Raw genomic sequence first — 25,000 nt, forward strand, 5'->3', positions numbered from 1 at the left:
GTCTCCTCACCAGAGTCGACACTAGGACCCTGGTTGCCATTCACCAGTTTCTTCCAAGAGAAGCTCCGGTGAGAATGCATTTCCACTGAGGCACCTATGGCTAGACAATTTGTTTGAGCTCATACCTCCTCCTACATACATAACTACCACCTAGTGCAGAAGTTTATGCCTGATAAGGAAAAGAGGCAGAAAAGAAACTCTTCAAAGGCAACAATCTTTTTACTCTCTACTGGTCTACAAGTTCGCCATCTTTGACTCCATGTGTTGGGGAAGAAAAGCAAGCAGTCTGTCAACACACGGAGGGATTTTGACTCTATCCCCCGGCGTGACTCCTGCACTGCACAGAGATCTGTCACACAGCTCTGATGACACTTCCTAAATGAATCCAGACAAATTCATGGGTAAATTGTGTTGCCCCTAGCCCTACGAGAAAGGCAGTTCACATCATGAAAACGGGTGACAGGATCCAAACCCCAGTAAGTGATGCAGTAACCTTGTCACAGAATTGCACCACTGCACTGCCCTTTCCATTCGAGTCTAGCACCTCCTTTCTAGGGTTCTCTACTCACACAGGATAAAATCTGATAATCCTTATTCATGCAAATCTTAACCACCATCAGGAAGTTTTTGCTTTCAATGTTATGGAGCGAAATTTTTGTGTATGTCTACAACTGCATTCCCTGGGGCAACTGCAACTCCTGAATGCTTTAAACTGGCTAGCTCAGATGCCAAAAAGCTTTCTAAGAAACTGGAGAGCTGGCGCTCTGTGTGCTACAATGGTACTGCACTGTGAAGCTTTCAAAATGACTATATCTGCGAGAGTTGCAGCAACTGCAGTATAAACATAGCCTACACAATTCTGAACAAAGTCTAAACATACTCTATCATGTCCATATTCTCCTCTGCCACCATAGTCTTTCCAATTAAAAAAAGCATCTTAAGCCATAGGTATTTGGTGTCCTTCCCTTAAAGAGTATTATTTGAGGGTGGGGGAAAAAAAGGCAGCCTTCAACCCACCACACCAGCTGTTTTAACTATCAGGAAAAAAGGTTTGTTTAATGCACAGATACATTTTAGCTACTAGTTGACACACCATTGCATCCATGATTTTTCTATGTCTGCAACAGGGAATAGTCTGTTTCACATGATTTTCAGGGATTCATCCGGAATACTGATCTTATATTTAGATATTTGGGAGTCTCTCACCTTTCTGGGAAATATTTAAGTCAATTCAAGAATTGATCGCATTGTATGTACAATCTGTCTTACCTGCTGCAGCCAGAGCAGTGAGAAGTCTAGTAGTCTGTGCACATGTCTAGGGAGTGGGAACAGACATCAACACACTCTGTGGCCCAGGAGAGATCCTTTAACCTCTTTGCCTCAGTTTCCCCATCTGCAAAACAGGGTAAAAACGAGAGCTGAGTAAACAGTATAAAACATTGTAATTCAAAGTAAAATTTTGAGTTAACAGCATTAGGAACACGTAACTACATTCTGTTTTTGTCTGTCTGCAAAATTTGGAGCATATGTGCTGTACCAATATTAGCATGTCTTCACAGTCAACATCTAGAATTAATGCTTAAATATTCATTGACTCCAAATTTCAAATTGAAGTTTGAATTTGACATTCATTCTGTAGATGTAACAGCATCAACCATTAATCAGGGAATAGAAATAATACCACTCAATTTATATAATCTACATACTGTGGTCAAAACATATACTTCTACATATATAATCTCAAAATTTTAAAGTAGTAGCTGCTTAAGTAGATCATGTGGTACATCCCCTCCCTCTTCTAACTGGCTGATTTATGTAACTGAGCAACCAAACAAAAATTCTGAGATGTATGTTCAGCTGTAATGCTCACAATTTACATTGTGTATTGAATCAAGTAAATATGTAACTCATGCAATCAGGGAACAGAAGAAATAACATGATTTAGGTAACCAGCTATGACTATAAATTTATAAATAATCTAAACAAAAAACTCTACGAATAAAGATTTTTAAAATGTATTATTCACTGAAGAATTCTGTAAGTAACCACTGAATAAATACTTTCCACATTCACAAGAAAAGAAAAACTCAAAAAACGTACCTAAGGAGTCACTATGAATTGTTTGTTCAGATCTACCTACTCGGTGTTTCTTCCCTCCCCTTGCTTAAACTACATCTATATAAATGGAAATTTGAATTCTATAGTTTCTAATGTACTATCTTTGTGGATTGGTTCATTTTTAGGCAGGTTACAGGAGTATCTAACGCAAACATTTACATTTACTAAAATAAAAAAATAAAAAAAAAAAAAAAAGAAAAAGAAATATAAAGTTACCAAAACCATTATAGACGTTATTTGAACACAGCATTTCAACCCTGCTGAATGCTTACATACTCTCAGCTATGTCCTTCTGGTCTCTTTTCCAGCCCTTTTTTTCAAATACATACATACCTTCACCCAGGTAAGCAGATGCCATTGACCAACACAACGACAGTCACTAAGTGCATTTCTTTCCTATGATTGCTTGAGTCACCCCAAAATTTTGCAGTTGCCAAATCATGGCCTGCTTTTCTCCACTTAGTTGTTTTTTTGGTTGCTGTTCAGTGTTTAGAAATCTTAATCTTTAGAGAAATTCGTTATGGTAAAGAATGAGAAAAGAAGGGAAGAAATAAAATTTAAATGAGCTCATGCCTTCTGCTTAAGCTCAAAGAAAGAAACTCAAACTTTGGAAATGCAATTTCCAGGTAAAGAGGAAAGATCCCGTGTTATGTCTCTGTAAAACAGAAAACAACTGACACGTAGCAAGTTGTCCTATCTCAGACAGAAACAGTGTGGATGAATCTGGCCAGTCCACTTGCACTTCTCTTTCTGAAATCACTAATAAAGTTTGAGAGGGGTTATTTTTAAAGCAGCTCTTAGAGTGTTCCAGCTCACTACTGTCAGCTTCAGATCTCAAATGTAATTTGATTTATAATTACATTTTAAAAACTAGCATTAAAATAACATTAGAGGGGTCATAATCTGAACTTTTTAATAGTTAGGCACGTAGAATACATTTAGAAATGGACCTCCAACAGGATTCATCTGGAACATATTCTGACCGGAATTCCTTCCTTCAACCATTTCAGTACTCTGCTAAAGCTGGTGTGCCAAGAAGCCATTGTGGAGCCCTATATTTCAGTGTTGTTTCAAACATAAACGGATTGAAATACACTGCCGGACATTTGTTAGTTGAAGTCTTTTCTTGCATTATAGTCAGGCCCATGTTTGTAAACACCGACAGGTGAGAGAGCCAGAGAATCTGGAATTAGGCCTCTGCACTGAAAAGATGTACGTTACATCCTTTGTAAAATCCAGTTGGCTCCATTGCTCCTGAACTTTGGAGCGGCTTTAATTTTCTTAGCCTCTGTGGCACAGATTGATTTAGGGGCGTTGACTTCTAGGAACTACTGAAATTGGTCAAGTTATGCTTGTGCCAGACAAAACGCACGTACAGTGAAAAAGCAGTGGTCCCAACAACTGTTAATACATGGGTGTCAGCTGAGAACTACCTGTCCTCCCAGCTGTGCAAACAACTCAAACTGGCATTCAATGAACTTCACAATATTGTGCCTGTAGCTGCAAGCCTGGCACCTCCTGAACACAAGATGGGGTTCAGATGGGGGACAGGCTCGTTGCAAAATTTGCCTTGTTCTCAAAGTCCGACCTTCTGATAAGAAGACTTCCCAACTAAGCAGTTCCACACTGGTGCCTGACTACAACTTCAGAGGCAAAAGACAGACAAGGAATTCAGTTTCTGAATGCTAGTGCTAAAGTAAATGATCTAGTGAAAAAAACCAAACCCCCCCGCAAACCAAAAAAAACCCCAAAAGGCTGTGCCTTAAAACCAAGTTTGAAATTTTATAGGCTTTTACTCCATAATTTGTACTTGAGCCTTCTGTTATTTTTAAACAAATCTAATTTCTTACAGCTGTGAAATTTACATTTTAAGAGTGTCTAGTGGCCATGTGCATTAATTACTTTATTGTAATATTTTAATGAGTTTGGGGTTCAACTCTGAAAGAATCCTGCTGAATCCTTGTTTCCCCACAGAATTACACTAGAACCTGATTCAGTCACAACTTCACACACCCCGATCCAAACCCTGATGGACCTGCACAATATTTTCAGTTGTCTTATAGTGTCCCTGAACTTTAAAACTGGCTCCAAATTTTAGGACTTCTCACCAAAGTAGCACTACCCTGAGTCAGGAGCAGAGCCAGGCTTTGAGAAAGTTTGTATTTAGAGCTGAACTTGCTGGCTGAGCCTGATCTCAATGGAAACAGGTAGCAAAATGCAAACTTCAGCTGTGACAGCTAACATTTGGGCCAATCTTGTTCTTAATGACACTTATGCAACGATGCAAATGCTTCCATCTTAGTATATACGACAAAAACATTTAGGGCTAAAAGATTAACCCCCCCAAAGAGTACCTAAATTCACCAGGGAAGATTGGAAATGCACTACTGGAAGATGTCCACTTTGTGCAAAACAGTTGAAAAGCATTACAATATCCATACTTCTGCCACGGTATTCCCTTTATGGATTTTGGTGGTTTGTGTCATACTGAATTATTTCTTCTTCATCTGTGAGTGTGCGCAAGTAGTGGTGGGAGATAAGTAAAATGAAACTTTTTTTCAGGCAGTTTTCAGCCGGGACTTAGTAGTGTCAGTGCTTGCAATGTTGCAGGTATGACTACTCATCTTGGGGACAGAGGCAGAAACCTTCAGACCACTGAGGATCTCTGCAATTTGAAATGAAGAGATAAACCTTCTTACAGCATCTAAATACACTTCAATTCTCTGTGAATAAGCTAAAGATGCAAATACGTAACACACTGAACAACGGGTTCAAGTACAAACACAGATAAATGCAGGGAAAGTGGGACTGACTGTTTTAGTTGACTGTGGTAAGAGGTTCATCAGCTGTCAAGTGCAACGCACACGCTGTACCCACAGAGTCGCGCTTGGAAATCTGACCATTTACGTCCACAACTCTCACCTCTCTTTGCTAGGGCAAATGCAGAATTGTAACTTCATTGAACTACGCAGCTTTTAAAAAAGCATGTTTTTACATTACGCTTACAATAAGAGCAACAGTTATTATTCAGTACATGCTTTTTATCAGATTGAAGATAAACTTTATTATAACTGGTGGAGATGGTATCAATGATTTGTGGTCTATGAGAATTCTATAATGAGAAATGGTAATCTGTCTTGGGGCAAACAATATTGTTCTGTTTACTATGCAATTAACAATATTAAGTCAAGATTCTGTATCTGATAGCTGAAAATAGGGGTGGGTAGGAAGAAACTGGAAGCACTGGGAACTTTCACAGGACAATTATCTGAGGGCTCTAAGTTATTTATGGTGCTTCAGCCTGACATTCTCTCTCATCCTCACAAAAACGTTCCTCGCTGCTCCAGAGATGTTCACTGTGAAAGTATCCAGACTGTAAGCAGTTTGGGGCAAAGCCAGAATCCCTCCTTGTTGCAAGTACTGAACATACAGGATAGTGCAGTAATTTCATTTTCACAAAAGCAGCAATAAAATCACAAAAAAAAAAAATAGTTTTACTTTGGAAAAGGTATGATAATGAACCAATAAGAATGACAAAAAGAGGAGACCTAATCTCCGATTCCTGGCATAATTTGGTGTAAAATAAATACAGAGCATCTCCCTATGTTTAATTCCTTCTTTAGTTTTATAGACTGAGCCCCATACCTTTGTGTGACTGAAACCTTGTATTTCTTGTTTACTTCTAGACCAGCCTTAAGCAACCACCATATGGAGCTGCGAACACCACAGACATAGCAGAAACAGTCCTTAACTAACGGTCAGAGTAAATTGTATTGGGAGTCAAGTGGGGCCACTGTCAAGGGGCTGGTTAAGACAAGGGCTGACCTATAATGGAGCTTCTCTGTAAAACAATACATTTTTTACTTTATGTTATAAAGTACAGAACCGTAAGTATGATTGACCACAGAAATCTCACTGCCTTTTTCTGGTCTGTTCCTTAGCTGTACACATGCAGTCCAGCTCTTTTGGCTCCGATTCTGCAGCAGTAATAATTTTGAGGTTACCTCAACAGGAACTTGGGCAGAGCTACGGCACAGCGCTTTCGTAGAGAACAAGCAAGACCTATAAAGTACTAGGGTCTTTCTTGCTAAATTGATCTTCAAAAAAAATAAATCGAATGATCGCATTCTTAAACTAGCCAATTCCATTTGTAGCTCTCTGGAAATGCGATGCTCCACAGAGAGCTCCATTGCACCCAGCAGGCAAAAGCCACATTTAAGACAGCATGACGCACCAGCGCTCTGGCAACCGGGATGCTACAAGGAAGTGACTGCTTCTGGCAGCCTCGCAGCCCCTCTCCTGCACCTCTCGCCCTTAAGGATCGGTGCCTTAAATTCCCATATACAACTGAATAATAACGTCTGGCTGATCCAGAAGATTAGCAGCTTATTCCACCTTTGTTCTCTGCCTTCTTTTAAGATGAGCAATGAATGACACCACAGCAGGCATAACCCTCTGGCACAAAAGCTAACAAAATTGTACGATGTTTTAAGGAATGATGTAAAACTTCAGAGTTTTAGAAGGGTATTCCTACACGGAATCTCTATATAAAACCCAATGATACACGGAAGGGCTCTCAAATTCTCTTTACTTTCCTGAATACTATGACACAAAATCAGCGTCAAATGTCTGCAAGAGCAACCTCTTTAAAACTGATAAAAATACAAACAGTTTTTATAAAGTGTGCAGTAAATTTGGGGGTTTCCTTTGCACAAGATAACACTGAATCAGTTTCACAGCAATAAAACAAACAGATACAGTAAAATTAAATGGGAGGAAAAAAGTGATGGGAGTATAAAACTTCATGTTCCTGTACATAGTATGCCAGTTATTGGTGGAAGTTACGCACAAACTCCTACTTTTTAAAAAACTACTGTTTTGAGGAAAACCACTCAATAATTGATATTTATAGGGCTTAATTCCTTTTTCTGAAGAGGTCCTGGGTCTGGTCATTGTTCATCGCTATTGTTCAAAATTTACTCCCAGATTAAGAACTTCTCCCACGCTAATAAACAGGTATAATAATTTTCTCTAGAGAGCAGTTTTTTTCTTTCAGTAATTAGCCTACTTAAATATTTTAATGGAACTACTGACGTACAATAGCACAAAAGGTCCTCTGACCATAATATAAAGTGAGAGATGAGATTCCTAAAAAACTTTTGTATGAAGGAGGTCTAGGATTTACAAAACCTATCAAGCAGACAGCTCTAAAACTATTTTTAAAGGTCATAAATTAGGTACTCTCTTAAATGTAATTCAATCATCCACTGTTATAGTAGCTTGATTCTATTAGTTGTTCTATGCGTTTTACAAAACAGAACTCCATTAACATTATTCACTTATAGTTTCCCTCTATAAGTGGATATTCTGCTCAACAGGCTTTAAGTAGATTTTTTTTTTTCCCCCCTGAAATTGCTATTAAGCATACTTTTACTCAAAGGGCAAAGTAGGCATAGGATTATGCTTGTACTTCATGCAAAGGATACATTTTCAGCAATCTGAACCACATTCCTATGAAGTAAAAATACTCTATATAAGCCGATTGTTTCTATCCCTCCTAACCTTGCTCAGTAAGGACTCTATTCTGATCTTTTGAGTTACACAGAAGTTTTCCAATTTGGCTGAATAAAGGTATCTTGTTGGGCAGCTTGATGAGCATATTCTGTGTCTTGAATTCTGACCTTGGCATGTTCAATGGATCTCAATTATAAGATGCTGCTCAGAGGGGAAAAAAATATTTTAAATTTTTTTTAAAAAATCAGGATTTATTTTACTTTCTTCAGTTAAACAATGCAGTACGGAACTCCTGCTTTTATATACTTTGCTTTAGTGAACCAGTGAAAATACAAACCTTGATAAAGAGACAACAAATATATAGCCACAAGTTTTTCAGAGCAATTTTCCTAGTTATATTTGAGCTTCAGAAACGTCTACTATAGATCATTCACCTCTGATTTCATGTTGATTTCACTGTGAATAAGTGTGTGCCCTCACCTCTCGCAATTTAGATGACTCTATTCTGAACAAGATAAAAAATACATGAGTACATGCAGAGGAGCATAGTGCTGGGCCAAACCACATATCCCGTAGCCAGTCTCAAAGGATCTTAGCCACCTTGCGACGTTGAGCCGCATGCCGCAATAATCTGACACCAAAGACCCTGACCCATTGTAATGGTGTAGTTGTAACAGCACAACCTGTACGTAAAATTGTGTATGTCTAGAGAGCCAAATCCTCCTTCAGCTGGTTACCATATTCTACGTTCATGTCTTACTTCTTAAAACAGGACAGATGGCAGAAATCATACACTGTTGTTCTTTTCATTGGCCATGCCGATCGCAGATAATCAAGTCAGTCAGTCACCAGCAGATAGTCTTTTCTCAGAGGAAAGGGTTGAATTTCATCTGACCACTGAGCTTCAGCTTGAATTTGAGGTTCTAATTTTCTTCTGGTCTTAGCCCATTTCTGTCTCGCTCTGGCACACACTGCCCTAGTAAGTACATTTATTACCTCAGTAATTCCTCTGGGGGCTGTCTCACTTTCACTTTATATCTGGACTCACATAAGCATCTCCCCATTTTACAAGGAAACATTTATTAGCCTCTGATAGGAGTTTCCTGTTCCATCATGCTGAATCCCATTGTCTATTATTCTTCAAAAGCGGGCTAACAAGTTGCACACTCTGGGGCAGCTCTCGCTTGTGGCGTACGAGCACTGGCAGTGAAGCACAGGCACAAAGAAGGTACACGGGGGACAACCAGTCATTCTGGGTTTTCTTCCAATCCCGTTTGCAAACCCTTGTTCAGCTGGCTACACATGCAGTCATATGGGACCCTTACGCTGTGGTAGCATTCACCAGATACCAGTGGCACTGGGTGACCCAGTAATTTCGAGGGTGCCCCATTCATGCTCCTTGTTCACGCCCTTGGGACCGGTGCAGGAAAGGACTATGAAAGTCTCCTTCACCCAAGGATTCCTCAACTATGAGGTTGATCTTATTACTTTGGGACACTTGAACAGTAGAGGGTAAGCCTATTATATCACAAAAACAGGGATTTCTGCTGTAACTCCTCCAGTTCCCAACTAATTATCTTATTTGAGAACTGCTCATGGTTTTTTTCCTGGTAATTGTGGGTCATCACTGCATATTCCTATTTCTCCAGGTCCACCCTGCAAAACTCCTCGGTGTAGCAACTGTTTGGTAGAGCTGGTACTGTCCAAAAATGGTTCAGCCTTCCACAGGGTTACACAGGAAACTGGCCGTGATCCCCCGCAACCACAGCGCAATCAGATCTTCAGAGGAGGTAAAAAAAGTGTAATTGCTAGAAAATAAAATTGCATGGATTTACCCCAGCTGAAGATCTGGACTCACCCTAGGGACAAGGAAAATATTTCAATGCATAGTCTATTTTACTAGAAACAATGCAAAGTCTCTCATACACATCAGCCTGCTATTTTTTACTTCTATGTAAGCAGACAACATTTGTATTCAGCTGCTCACTTACAAATAAAAAACATTTTTACATGGGTGGATTGGAGTGGCCTACCCCCCCCCCCCTTCTTTCGGTTCCCATTATTTTATATATTACACACATGTTCTGTCAGCGAAGCTCACTTTGTTATCTGAAACATCTGTGGTACCCTGCTGTGGAGAAGGCCAACACTGCTGCTGCTGTTGCTGCCTGTCTTTATTAGCCACTGATTTGCTGATGTAGTCCTCCGATGGCATGCAGTGCTCCGGTTCACCTCCGTAACACCGGGGCTGCACGGCAGAAACGACGGGATTCTGTGAACTGGCAGAGAGGTCCTGTTGGTTCACAATATGGCAGTTACCATCCATATGAAGATATGAAACCAAGGTTTCATATGTGCATTCATGCAAGCACCGATTTTTCTATTTCTAAAGAAATGTATGTGAATTCCTATGTAAGCTGAAAGGGTAACACCCTTGCAAAGAAGGTACATACTCATCAAAATGAAAGGACCTCCTACTTGAGGCTCCCACAAGGTCTGGCTGTTGAGCAGCCGTATTTCTTATTTTTTGGCCACGTGAAAAGTTACCTGGATTGATCTCTTTTAGCCTTATTTTCAGGTGCTTTTTACAGTCATAGTCCTGACATACTGCACGGTCCCATGAAATTCTCTGGGATCTACTGTTACTGTAAAGATTATTACCTAAGGTATATAAGAAGTATGGATTTCTTATGGAGCCATGACAAGGTTTTCAAAGATCAACTTAAAGATGAAAAATCTGTCTACGTTTCTTAAATAACATTTTTAGAGATATGACATTCAGGTCACCTGATAGGAAGTGAAACTATTTCTATGTATTTTATACATTTACTTTCTGCAAATAGTAGCACCTTGGTAAAATCAGCTTAACCATTTCCCCTCTGAAAAATCAAAACCGTCTTATCTTTACATGGATTTCTTGTGCAACAGATGAGTGAAATATATACTCCATTTAAGAATCTGAGAAATACGATTGTTAAATCACAAAACTTAACAAGAACATTCAAGGGAAGATGCAAGAACAACTCACGAAAACACTCACATAGACCAGATTTCCAGCTGATGGCATTCCTTTTACGGGTCTACTGTTTTAAGAAACTAAACTGCTCTCTAATACAAAGGTAAGACAACAAGAAGTTAAAGGCACTTCCCTCCCTTTACAAAAAAAAAGATTTATCGGTGACATAAAAACCTGAGTTGAGTTCTGAGTCCCATAGGTAAACTCAAACCAGCTTTTTGTAGGTTTTCCGGATCTCCCAAGGACTCTGGGCCTGATTCAGAGAATAATTATGGTATGGAAACATCATGTGACTGCTGTCACAGATCTTTTACATGCAAGTCAGTGTGCATGTGTGTCCAATTCAAGACTCAAAATTGAAGACTTATGTGGAAATAATTATAAATGAAAATAAAACACAGCTTTTGAAAAACCACCCCATTTTCTTTATAAAATAATTGATCACCTAGCCCCAGTAGGAAGGTTCGAAAGTTACTATATAATGAAGTGCTAGTAGCAAGCAACTTGCTATACTTTTCAGGAGCAAGACCGTGATGACAAGAAAAAAGAATCAAGAAAATAAATGCCACAAAGGCATCTCTCCCCTCCTCACCTCCCTTTTGCTTGAAGCATTACTTACTTTCAAATTTGCTTTATTTATATTACACAGCATTAGTACCCCCAAACCAGCTAAATTCTATGCAAACACAGGAAGGATCTTTCCATATTTAAAATCTGAACCTCATTTCCCATGCCCTGAAAATAACTGAGATGTGATGGCAGAATATCACTGGTCTCCAAAACAATCTTCGGATTACCCAACTAACAACCTGGTGTACAGTAAAACAAGCTTCAGAACTGTTCTCTAGCCAGTTCATCCATTTTACCTGTATTCAACAGGGAACTAATCTGATAGTCACAGGTTGTCCCCCTGCTCCAAGTATATCCTCAGAGAGAGAAAGGAGATGGCATACTGTTGCCACTGCCGCCGCTTACTGAGGATTGTCTTAGAGATGGTATTTCAAATCCTCTGGAGGCCAGTGAAGTCACAAGATGCTTTCCACTACCAGAGGAGTACAAAGTACCTGAGCAATAGCAAGGATCTGATCTTAAACTTACAAGATTGTTCTTATTTGGGGGAAAGTGAAAGGAAGGAATAAAATTAATGTATAAGCATAAACAAGCCCAAAACTTGGAAGATGAACTGAAAAGACAATTATCTTTATAAATTTTAAAACGGCACACAGATTCATGCAGGACAATTTTCCATCTGTCCAGATCCTTCTGCAGGACACATGCAGAAGATAGCTTCAAGTTAGCATATTTCTTTATATGAAGCTTTTTCCCAAGATATTTATGGTTGGGGGGAGTGGGGGGGGGGAAGTGCAATGCTACATTGGAATGGTAGTAATTCCTCTTTTACCCTCTGTGTATGTCACCGTCTATTGTTACTCAGTTTTTTAACATTCATCTGAATGTTTCATCCATGCAAAAACTCGTCCCAGCATCTTTTTTCTGAATAACGTTTGGCTTCACAACTGCAAACAATCCTCTACTGCTATTGAGTGCTACAGTCAAGTTCGTTTCACACTGGACGTTAGAATCTGATCCTAAGGCCATTAAATCACAGAGTCTTTTAAAAGTTTAATCTTGAGAGGATTTGGGTTGTAAACAAAGGACACTATACATGGGGAAAGAAACAACAGAAAAATATGAACTTATGACTCTAACGCAACCCCAAGTTCAAATTTTGTGTGTGATTTAGCAAGAAAATTCTAAGCTTTCGGCAGTGGCGCACACACCCTGGCATGTGGGCAAAGCTAAACTGAGCATTGATGCTCACATCCAAAACACACATATGGATCCCATTTTACCATAGACGTGATTCTTCATGTGCAAAACATGTGTCCGACTGGTTTTCTTCGGCTTTTTAAGATGTGCTTCTTTTTCTTTGGTGGGGGCAGGGAGCAGAGAAGTAAATAAATAATTTGTGTGGTACTTGAAAATACATCATCTACAAAGAGAATGGCCTGGGATTCAATGCCAGGTAAAAAGCCTGTACTTCAGCTGTACCAATTTCAGAAACAACCAAATGCCAACAGTGAGAAACTTAGTCCACTACACAGCTTCTGCAACACGTTAATCTATCCCACTCTGTAACTGCTAGATAGGAAAGGGAAAAAGGGCTCCAGATGCTAATAACTTGGAAGTGGTAATTAGAGGAGTCCACATTACTGCTGCGAGACTCCCATCTTCCCTTGATTGCTGGAAAGAAAATTTTGTCCAGTGGGTCTCCTTCTCACTTCCAAAATATGCAGCACTTCTGTGTTCCTAAGCTCCGTCTCCTCCTCACTGAACACATCAACAGGAGCTCAGTTGGGCCTGGAAAACTTTTTTTACCTTCCCCAACATTGGCGGATGCCATATTTCGCATAGAAAATGTAGGAAAACATTCACAAGGTTATAAGGTGACCTAACAGGGAAGTACTGCAAGCCCCAACTTTTAGCTACACAAGATCAAAATTGCCTCCCGCAGTCCCAGTCTGACTGTGACAGAGAACAAGAGAGTCTGCTCCCCTTGCTTTAAAGGGTAACAAATATCTTTAAAGGCTTGTTGAGCATTTATAATCTCTGGGACCACAGAGACAAAGTAAGTCTGGAAAGGGTCTGAACGTCGCATGAGAAAGTAAAAGGAAAAATACACTTATCACAAAGAGGGAATGCATTTGTATTATTCTATTGAAATAGCACAAGGCTACAATGACAGGCTATAAATTTTTCTCTTGGACTGTAACCAATATTTTCCATTTCAAGTAACAACAATGTAAGAAAGAAAGACTCAGAATTAATAGAAATTATGGGCATAAATCGGTAGGTACTTAGGTGAAAGAGAACCTCAAATTCGGGTATCGTTAAAGGAGAAAAGGTTAACTAGCCCTTTGAGCAACCCTTGGATCCATTTACACTGCTGACACACTGACCAAAAAAGTATGCTTAGATTTTACCGATGATGTCCATCTTTATAGTTCTCAGATTCATAGCCTAGAATGTTACGGTAAATTCTTGGCAGTGAAATTATCCCTGAAATTTAACATCACACATAACACTAAACCTAATCTATGACTCTAAATAATAATAGCAGCAATAGTAACTACGTGGTTCTGCAGTGATGAGAATTAAGTTACAGAAATTTCTCAATTCTACTTTTTCTGATTTGATATGTCATTTCACTTAACAACCAAGAATTATTAAATATTAATAATTTGAAATCAGTGATGCGCCTTAAGATATACATTTACAGACTATTAGTATTTTTCTTAACCTTTCTGTTGCTGTAACTGGCTATTGAAACGTCGGCTGCTCATTTAAGAGAGAAACAAAACAAACAAGCAAAAAACCCAGGACTGAACAGCAAGGAGACTGTTAGCCAAAGCCAACGTACATTAGCAAAGCTGGGTCCAGAAGATGCACAATCTCTCCTCCATTTTAAGACCCAATCCTACATTTGTTTAGCGAATGCAAATCCCCATGATTTTCCAACAGCTCCATCGAACCTTGGGAGATAAGTCTTATAACTGAAAATAAAGTTGACAAGTCCTTCTTTTTCCCCTATGCAGACTTCTAAAAGAGATGGACTGTGAATATTGTAAAAAAAATAAAATCAATGCAAAGTTATTTAGCACAGGTGTTCCTGTTATTGTTCTACATTTGGAAAGCCCACACATTCAGCGCACCTTCAATTCGCACACCCAGCTGCATGAGGTGGTGGTCTATTGTTCGTTTAGAGGTTTGCAGTAAAAAGCATGAAGTAATATTGGCAAGCTCAGGAGCTATTTTTTTCCTCTTATGATGTCTCCCTGCATCTATTTATCTAGCTCTCCTTGCTTTGTTTCTGCTTTTATATTCAGTATATTCAAAAAAGGGTCAGAATAGGTTTTAAAGATGTAATGCCACGCTCAAGCCTTTTGAACACTAAGAGGAAACCTCAAAAGGTTCACGCATAAGGGAACAAAGATATAAGGATAGCTTTGAACCTGAGGGGCTCTCTCACTGCAAGCAAGTGCATTGCCAGCATGTCACAGGTGTACACCACATGAGCAAGTGAAAAAATAAAATGCGATTGTGAAGGGGTGTGATGCTGACGGGTCCGAGTCCAGAATGCATTAATCCCAGGGTGAATGTGTGCATCTGTTAGATATTTATGTAGTTCCTACTAGTAGTTTGTACAGATATCTAAGCAGGTGAACGTCAACAGCTTTGAAACCATATGTTAAAGGGAGCCCGTGAGATGATACGAGAAGGCTATCAGGCATTATGGGTCTGACAAGGGAGGGCAGACACCTACCGATTATAACATTGCCCCGGTTAGTCGGGACTCCTGGGCCCTATGTCAGACTCCTGCTGATTTAGCTGTGTGACACTGGGGGAAACAACTGAATCTTCCTCTCCATTTCCCCATCCTTGAACAAGAGATAGTAAATACGACTAAGGAATGACAATTTTCTTTCTTCCCTCTCTAATTTCTAGGGTTTGGGGGGGGGGGGGGGGGGGAGAAGTGGAATTTTTTTTTTTTTTTATTCCAAAGGTTTGTATAAAACACAGTTGTGTTAGAACAACAGTTTTTAGATGTTGACTTTAGTTTGTCAGAAGACAACGGAGTCAAGATCTCTGTCTCCTAGTAGTTACAGGAACACGCTACAGCAGAGGAGAATCAAGTCCTATTCCTTTGTCTAATTCAAAGATTGTTTTATTCTTGTTTTTATATTTTAACTCTGAGTTGCTCAGACTCGGGAATGACGTGCATCTGAACTTGGGTCATCCCATTTCCCAAGGCAGTCTCCTGACCACCAGACTGTACACCTGGTAGGTACGTATAAGCACAGTTGAATACAATGTATTTTCAGAAAGAAAAAAAAAAAAATCAGCTTTAAGAAAAACAATGCACTTCCCAAAAGTGACATTTTGTCTATAATGTTTACTTTCTCTACTAAATATCCTCAGCAAGGAACTGTGAGAATTCATTCATCTTTGAATGAATTTATAAAACATGCTGAGAGGTCTCCGGCTGAAATGTGTGAATTTTTGTTTGTTTGTTTGCTTTTTAATGATTAGCACAGAGTACTAGAATCCAAAAATCGTCAGTTTACACACCACTTTAACCTAGACCACTCAGTTTCTGCTACCATACATGACTTTTAGGAAATGAAAGGAAAACTGTTTTCACATTAAATGCTGAGTTTCTAAAGGAGGTCTGTTAGGAAAATTTTCCTTCAAATTAAAATTTTCTGTAAAACGGAGAAAACGAATATCTCAAATCCCCTCCACTTCAAATAGCTTAGCAACTACCTTGAACCCTCAATGGTTCAAGTTACTCTCAAAAGTAAGGGAATCAAAAACTAGCTTTGGAGTCCTATAAGATCCTGTTGCTAGAGGAGTAATTCCACCTTTGAAAATCTTGGTGAGACTAAGTGACTTGATCAAGAGCTCCAATTTCATTTTGTCCTCAATGGTTTTTATACATATACAGTGCTGGAGAAATATGCCTTCCTCCCCCTTTTGAAGTATTATGGCCTCACTGAAAAACATTCAGGGAGGATCCACCCATAGGACATGGGTCTCATAGTTTAGCATTGCCCAAGTCCATACCATTATCATACCATACCATTACCAGTCCATAGTAAACCCCATGAATTTCAACAGCTCCACTGAGACTGCTGCTAAGTGCTTCTGAAAAAAATCTAATCACAGCTTCCCATCCTTTTGTATGTCTACCTTTTACAACACCAGAAACGCACTCTATAGTAGCCCTTTTCAATTTATTTCCCCCATAATTCCCTTCCCAAGAGGATATTATTCATACCCTACTCCTTCACAATGTAATTAGCTTGTTCCAGTCCTTGGAAATGAAACGTTCACCCCTTCTTTTGCCCCAACCCTCAAGAACCTCTTGCAAGGGTCCTCTTGTAGCTCACCGCCCCACAGGGTGGGGAAAGACACACCATAATTGCTCTACACTTGGTACCACAGAGAGAACAATCACACTCACCTTTTATTACTTTGCTTGACTTCAGTGAAGCGCAGTTAATAAAGAAGGCGTGTATGTAAAGTCAGTGGTTTACCAGAGACCCGCCACCTTTGTTGTTTGAGGCCCCTTCGAGTGCCCTGCAGGACTCCCCTACTCCAACACCTGCTCTAGCACAGGCAAATCTAGGTCTAGCATTGCAGTGGCACAGGTCCACGGAAAGGGCAAAGTCACAAATGACATCTCCACTGTGTATTAGAAAATATTAATTGAGATTTTTAATTTTGGGAGATGTGTATTGCATGGCATCTATAAAATATGCCCCAAACATTCTCAGGAATACAGCTCAAAGAGTTTGATTAAAATTGAGCAAAATCAGTCTCTCATCCTTCTGTTTAAAAAATGAGAATTCATTTATTCAGCTTAATTCAAAGATTAAATATGATTAAAATTTCTATAAGATGTCTAGCTTTTCTGAAATAAACTGCAGTGGCCATCAAAATATTGATAGTCATTGGTAAATTACTTCTGGTGTTTAATCAATGTTATTTTTTTATCATCCAATTTTTTCTTCAAGTCAGCTTCTAACACTAAACTACATTTCATCAAGGTTGGTAAAATGTTTAGAAAGGAACAGATGTCAGAATATGGGGATTGCCAATAACACTGATGGAAGCCAGTAATTTCTTTCCTGTCCAAAGGCAAAAGAATGAAGAATAATCTAGACTGTATACAATAATACAAGATTTACTACAACATTAATGGCTATAAAAAGTAAAAGTATACAAAAGCTATCTCCATTTTTTTCAAGCCATCACTAAGGGCAGTGTTTTTCAATTTGAGACATTTTTTACTGGAAAATGAAAGGTCTATGTATTCTTAAACCTTTAAATATCCATAAAATACAGATGAAGACACAGGCTAGCATTAGTTGCTTCCAAATATACTTGTATATTAGTCTATTGTGTAAGTTAATAATTTTGCCAAATCTCAAAAAATGTGGATGCAATCTTTCCTTTAAGAAAGCTGCTCAGCTTGTTATTTACAGATTGTAACATTTACATAAGAGTTTGGTTTAACAAGAGATATAAATATAGATAAAACCCTTAGGACTTCATTCTTTAAACTGCCCTCTAAAAATCTGCCCTACAATTTGCACACTGAATTTTGTGCAGACTATTCTTGGAAGCCTTTTGTGAATTAGGGAGAACTGACTCGAAACAGGGGCTGGTTAATCACAATTTTGCAAATTGTACGTAGCAATCATCCTCACATTGTGAAATTCAGATCTATAAAATGCTGATGTTTTAAAGCTGAAAAATAAATAAGCTAAGTAGGACTACTTTGCTAAGGAAAAAAAAAAAAGAGAGTATAAGACCCCTTGCAAAGAAATCCTTAAAATAAAAATAATTAAAATAAGAGAAGTGGTATTGTAAGTAAAGGGCATCTCCATTCCATCTCTCAACTGCAAGCCCACCCTGGAAAAGATTTTACTACCTGACTGTTCCTGCCCCAGTCTCGTATCAACAGTCACCTGAATATACCAGGCAAATTCCTGCACTTCCAAGAATAAACCTGTGGGAGGTTTACTATTTTAGAAGGCTTCTGTATATTTGTCTACAATCTGGAAAAGCCATCCAGTTGAGGAACGACTGGTGAAACTTCACTCTTTCACATGTCTATTGCTGACTGTCATCTGTGCACCCAGTCAAAGCTGCTTTGATTAAATACCAGGACCGTCACTTGAGTATCAACTGCAGCAACATGGATACATGGATACGATACTTTACGATGCATGTTGAATGCAAACACTTGAGAATAATAGCTGGCAACTAAATAGTTTGAGGGAGAAGGAGCAGAATTTATGTGGAAAAGATGATGCCTCAAAGACGACATTTTTTGTTCTGCTTTCAAGCTGCGGCTAATATAACTTCATCAGCATTTAGAACAAAGCTGACTCAAGATTCTTCTTTTCCACACAGGTTTTGCAACTGCTAACGTTTAGTATAAATGAAGGTCTCTTTCTATTTATTTTCCCTTATCTGTTGCGGAAAGACCTTGCCGAACTGTCTGTTTTGAGTGTACAAGGATATGCTGAAATTCATGTAAAATATTTTCTCTTATCAATGTAATTATAATGACAAGAACTTTCCGTTGGGGTTCAGCCGTGACGCAGCGTGCATTGGTTGCCCTCCTGCCATTCCAAGCCCCCTCACTATGGACACAAATCACAAACAGTGGAAACACTGTTTTCCTGATGTTGATCCTCCCCAAAGGTCAGGTTTCTTACCTCAAACATTCCAGCAGTTGCTTAGACTGCAGTTCAGGAATTTTATGTAACATTACTTCTAGAAAGCAAATATTTATGTTAGTAAATACCATTAAAGTATTACTGTTATACAGGTATTCTCATTAGTAAACTGCTAAATATAAGAAAGAGAACTTTAAACTAAATGGATGGAAACATACTATATTTGTATATTAAACAAACTTTACCGTGTTACTTTACCATGCTGTTTTATCAAACACGAAGTCCAGCCATGAACTCTTTTTATGGGAATTAATGTTTTTAGAATTAATACAAATTTAGAATTCATGCCTTTGCTACAGAGGGCAAGCAGAGGCAGAAAGCCCTACAAAAAACAGAACAAATTGGTATTACCAGGATTTCATAAAAGTAGCGGTCAGGAAAAAAAGAAAAAGAAAAATAAAGGACCCACAGGTACCTTACAGAGGGATGAAATAAAGACATCCCCTTTGAATGGGACAGGCTTACATTCAGGTCTGGCTCTGAATAAGGTCTACCAGGTATTCAGCTTCACACATCCTAAGTGAGTATCCTGAGCATCAGACTAGGTTATTCTAGTAGAGCACATTCACTCACCCGCTCCTACTGGAGCTCACTCTTTTGTTGTCCTTCTTCCTTTTTTAATTGGAGCAAGCATTTAACCTACAGCTTCATCAGCACAAGTGAATGCCAAAAGGACAGAGTTCAGGAATCTCTCTCAAAATATATATTATTTATTCAAATAGAACAGCTTGAGCAATCTTGGCCAATGAAACAGAACTTTTTAATGCCTGAAATTGGTACAGGATGAAAAGAAAACTCTCTCCTTTCAATTCCATCCCACGACTCAGGTTGGAACTGAGATCTACAGAGGGAGAGCTGAGCTTCTTCCTTTGTTTTCTCTGCTTCTCACCTTGGAGGCCAAGAGTAGGTCAGGAAAAGTTTCTGTGTTATTTATTAACTCAAAAATGGTATATTTGCAAAAGCCATAACAGAGGATCTCTCTTGGGATAAGACAACATGAGACACTGAAAGCAGAGAAGGCCTGCAAGCGGGAAGGAGTCTTCCAGGAACAGGATCTAGATTACACAAAGTTCCCAAAAAAACTCTGGAAGATTCTTGTTTGCTATTTTGAAGACAACTTGACGATGAGTCCAGACGTACTAATTCAGACTTTCAAAAGACACATTTCAGTGTGCTCCGAGTTTAAATGTAGGACAGTAAATGAGCCATTCATCATACACAAAATCATCTTAAATGTCACCTAAGCCATTTCACTTATTTGAGAAATGTTGGCAGCACTGAACTTGCAAATACTGTGTATTTCAGAGGTAAAATGCCCAAGACTAGATTTTTTTTTTAAACGAATTTAACATAATGAAGCCAACAGAAGTAATTTATTCCATGTTTGTTAAATCCAGTTATGTTGGTAATTAGGTAAATGCTTTGCATCGATGTTTTTGTTACCTTCCTGAGTACTTCTACTGAAGGATTTTATTCTTCCTACAGCCCAGCTTTTATTCATAATCTGAGCACATCCTAGTTTCTATTTGTTACCGTGTTTTAGGCAAAGATGTTTCAGAACCATAAAATTAATATGGATTCAAAGTTCACAGCACTTTAAAAAAAAAAAAATAGTTATGTGTCTAAGAACCCAAACGGGATGCCAGCACTGGGTGATTCACAATCCCAGTGCATTGGGATTTTCACCAGCTCTCAGCATTGCCTCCAAAATAGCAGCAGTCAGCGCAGGTAGGCCACAGTGCAGGTACTGAAAGTACAGCTGCTCTGCAGTAATTGATTCTGTATGTTGACCCAGACATTAGGATGTTTACTGTCTGCATATGACTCCTTCGCTTCATGGGAAGCTGTACAAAACTAGAACAGCTCATGATATGTCAGCCTTTTGACGGATACATCAAGCACTGTCTCTTAACATTTCTTTACTGCTTGAGAAGATCTGACCTTGTGGCTCTAACAAATCACACAAACCTCCTGGACAACACAAGACGACACTACAACACAAGTCCGGAGGCTCCTAGGGCAACATGAGGCATCTACTTGAGAAAACTGTAGGCAGTTGCTTTAGGAGCAGAGCAGAATGTTGCTTTCAAGTCCGCTATTATTTTATTATTATTACTACTACTTAACAGGAGTATTTTGGAATTACTGAAGTTGTCTGCTCAAAGTCAAACTCTTGCCAGATACTGTTGCCCACAGTCCAGTCCGAGAGCAGCAGAACTTCCTCATGCTGCCTCTGAAGGTGAAGGGATACAGACCCTGATTCCATGGAGCCAGAGAGACTCAGAGATACTACTAATTAAAAACAAAATACTCAAACCCTTGGGGGGGGGGGATATCTACAAATCAGTGTCAGGGTATTTTAAAATATCCCATAATTCCCATAAGGGAAAAAGGCTTGAAAGTGTGTCTCTTCAGAGACATTTGTAAACATTTCTTTGGCTACATCCACATGGGTGGGAGATCCTGCCCTTAAAACTGTAGAATACTGTAAGACGACCTGGAGGGACTAGGCCATATCAAGCCATGTTGAAAAGTATACTGGAAGTAAACTTCAATTTAGAACGATAAGAATAACACCTCACAAAACGAATGAGTATTATCATCCACAATCATGGGTTTCAAACTTACAAAGCTGTAACATTTTAAAATAACATACAGAGAAGCGTAATGAGACCAACCAAATCTGTTTTCTTCACTGTGCTTCTCATGGCCCTGTATCTCTTGCATCATTGCATTTGTACGTTTGAAGCTATCTACTGCCTTGGATGAACACATGGAGCTGTTCTACACCAACTGCACAACTTGGGTCATTTTAAACTTGTTTTGAATAACTTCCCCTGTTTACCAATGTTTTAGGAAGTTCAAATCTATAACGTCTATCGCTAGAAATATACAACACTAAATGTGTGCTGCATAAGAAAATTTGAGTAGACACTCACAATTTACTTAGTTCCCTTTGAGGGGAAAGAGAAAGATGCACAGTACTTGCATTATCTGTCCCTAAGTGTTTTTTGTCACATTTTGACTCTACCACCATTCTTCAGTGACAGACATTAGGTATGACATTTTTTGACACAATGTCAATAGTGACATCAGTAATATTTGACACAAGGCACATTGGGGTTATTTGACACAGACAATTGGATAGCTCAGGGCACCGGAGATCCAATGCATAAAGAGTTTTACCTCCAAGTCACCAGTGAATATCTAGCCCAATGTTTTCTAACTGCTACCAACTGATGGCTCCTCAGAGTCTTATACAGAAGGAGTTTGGGTGTATTGAACAGATGTCCAGAAAACAAAAATCAACACAATAAATTACATTAATCTGTGCCCTATGTTGAAACACCATGGAATGAATAGCCAGTAACAAAGCTATTCTTCTATTGCTATCTGTAATTCCTTTCAAAAATGGTTGAATCCCAAAGGAGACACGGGAGGATCAAATGAGTCAGAGAGCACTACAGCTCTAGTCTCCTGAATAAGATTTCTTCTCAACAGCTTTCAGTCCCATGGCTTTCATTAACAGTTAAATATACTTATGGGAAAATACAAATGTGAAATGTTACTTTCAATGATGTGTTTTCTAAATATTTCACAATTGGCTAATATACAGGACTCTCAAATGCTGAACAGAAACAAAATGAATTACATATATGATCACTCTAGAATTTCCTAGAGTGCCACAGTCCTGATTAAACAAAGCACTTCTACGTACATCCAATAAAGCACTTATCTAAGAGCAGAGTCTTGCAATATCTATTAGGCACCTGGCTGAGCTCCCGAATCCTGCGTTCGGCCCCAAGATCCATTACGCAAAACCTGGAAGCTCCGGACATGAGCAGGAAGAGGTGTTAGTCCTGGGTACATATGAACCTACCCGGACCTACAAGGACAGTCACCGGCATAAGGTACCTAGGTGCTTGAAGAATTTTATATTACTAAGCGTCACACCCAAAGATTTAGAAATCTAAATTCCACTGAGTCTTTGTATAGCGTATGAATCCTCTTTTGGAGCAGACATTTTACATTTTTGTCTTATTTTAAGGTTATGCTTATGTTCAAACACCATCAGCACGTGCAATTTCACAGGAGCAGGACTTCTTTAATGAACCAGACATTTTTTTAAAAAAGTTCAGAGCTAAGTGCCTTACTTATAGACTAATACCAAATCAGAGTTAATCCATGTGCAAAATGTGCTCCTTTTTCCTATTTTACATTAATTTTTAAAAGATGATCCACATTAGCCTGTTTATCACAGAAAGTCATCAATAGGACCCTGTGTTCCACTGGAGAATGGCATTCAATCAATAGCTAGAACCAACAGTTGGGCTACCTTCAGATTCCCTGGAATACTTTTTTTTTTCCTTTATTTTAAATTAGACTATTCTAACTCCCAAACAGACTCCTTCATTGTTCTGCAAATTGTGGTTTCCCCAAAAGCACCATCCTAGCTGGGAATCAAAATACATGAAACATATTCACTGTCCCTTAAGAAATTATCCCACATTGTTACATATCATAGAAAAAGAGGCAAAGCACATTTTGTTAATCATGTGTTTGGACACCCTGTCATATTGCAACTTCTCAAACAAGTTACATTTTTAAAAAAAGCGTAAGAACAATATGTATTTTACTACAACAAAAAGCATTTCTGGAGCAAACGGTTGGGCTGAACCACTAAGGAGGCTAGCAGTACACCACTCCCACAAAGTAAGGATAGTAAACTTGCATGAGACTTCACAGAAACTGTGCCACAAGGCATTTCCACCTCTCTCTCAAAGTCAGAAGGGATACACTTTTGACACATGGGCATAAACATCTGGTGTTTTCCCAATCTCTGTCCCACAAGGCCAGAGCAAGGAGTCCACTGCTCGTCCACAATTCTCACCAGTCAGAGTTCAAAATTTCCCTTCTACAAAGCACAAAAATGCTGAACAGTCTTACAGCCTCTTCCTATCACATTATTTTAAACAGCAGGTATGTGATCAAGTCTCATTTTGCCAAAAGCTTCACATCACAAGGTATATTGCATGCTTCTTGGTCCAAATTTTTGGGGAAGCATTGTGCTAGGCACACATAAACATTCTCATGAGAGGGATGAGTTTATGATATAATTCCAGTGTGAACAGCCACTACATTTCTGTTCATATGTCTTTATCCAAATAAAAACACCCATTTCTCGGTGGCTGGACAACCCACTTTTATTAGTGGACATCTGCATCCTTTCCACAGCTCTAGTGTAATCTCTCCTTTCCATGGTGAGTGCCATTAGAGCCTCATTTCTGGGTGGGAACATTCAAACTAGTAACGTATCATTTTACATCTCAACTGTTCACTTCTTCAGAGATTTAATAGTACATAAGGAAGAAAAGGAAGCTCTCCGATTGCTGCAACCTAATACTAAACTCACATAAATTGTTCAGTGCAGAATTTATCTGTAGCATCAACTGAGACCGTGCATTCTCTGCAGCTTTGTGGTGCTGGTTTTAAGGTCAGAATTTAGAGCTTTGCCAGTCATGGCCTTGCAAATCACAGCTTTATAAATCCCATGGCAGAGACGACTACAGATGGGCTGCAATCCAACCCCAGCATGCACTTTCAAGCTTTGTAAAAAGCTAAATCTTAGAGCAAGGATTTAATGAAATTTGGGCTATTAACAGGCTGAACAAGAGCCCTAAAGCCACGCTCCCCTGAACTTTAGTTGGGACGTTTTCAGCATTCAGATTTTCAAAATCCAGACTCAGCCTGTCTGCAACTTTGTTTTGCTGCTCAGCCCTTTCTCTCACTAATGCTCCTCTTCTGAACAACATCATTTCTAGGGCCTGTGCAAGTGGCATGAGCACACAGTAAGTCCACATACTAAAAAGGCAGGTGTCACTGACACAATAAACCATAATAGCTTCTTCAAAAACTGTTAAAGAATTTTTAATTCATAGATCACTTGCCCAATAGCCTGCAATGGCTCCTCTGGAGCCATTATGATCTCTCAGGTCACTGTAGTGCCATACATGCACATTAAGTAGGCATGCAAAAATCA

The 25,000-nt window shown here is 39.0% G+C and overlaps 1 protein-coding gene across 4 annotated transcripts in view; it reads right to left on the bottom strand.

The window, feature by feature from the left end:
• The window catches only part of ZNF536 (zinc finger protein 536), a 354,954-nt gene that overhangs the window by 250,189 nt on the left and 79,765 nt on the right, over positions 1-25,000 (bottom strand). For 3 of the 4 annotated variants that reach the window (XM_076349185.1, XM_076349184.1, XM_076349187.1), the window contains exon 4: positions 1,270-1,393. The gene's annotated coding sequence lies outside the window, so the exon portion shown is untranslated. Of the gene's footprint in view, positions 1-1,269; positions 1,394-9,733; positions 9,791-25,000 lie in introns of those variants that run through there. The other variant, XM_076349186.1, reaches the window with a different exon arrangement.

Source organism: Aptenodytes patagonicus, chromosome 11, assembly GCF_965638725.1.
Source record: "Aptenodytes patagonicus chromosome 11, bAptPat1.pri.cur, whole genome shotgun sequence".
In the NCBI taxonomy this organism is placed as follows: domain Eukaryota; kingdom Metazoa; phylum Chordata; class Aves; order Sphenisciformes; family Spheniscidae; genus Aptenodytes; species Aptenodytes patagonicus.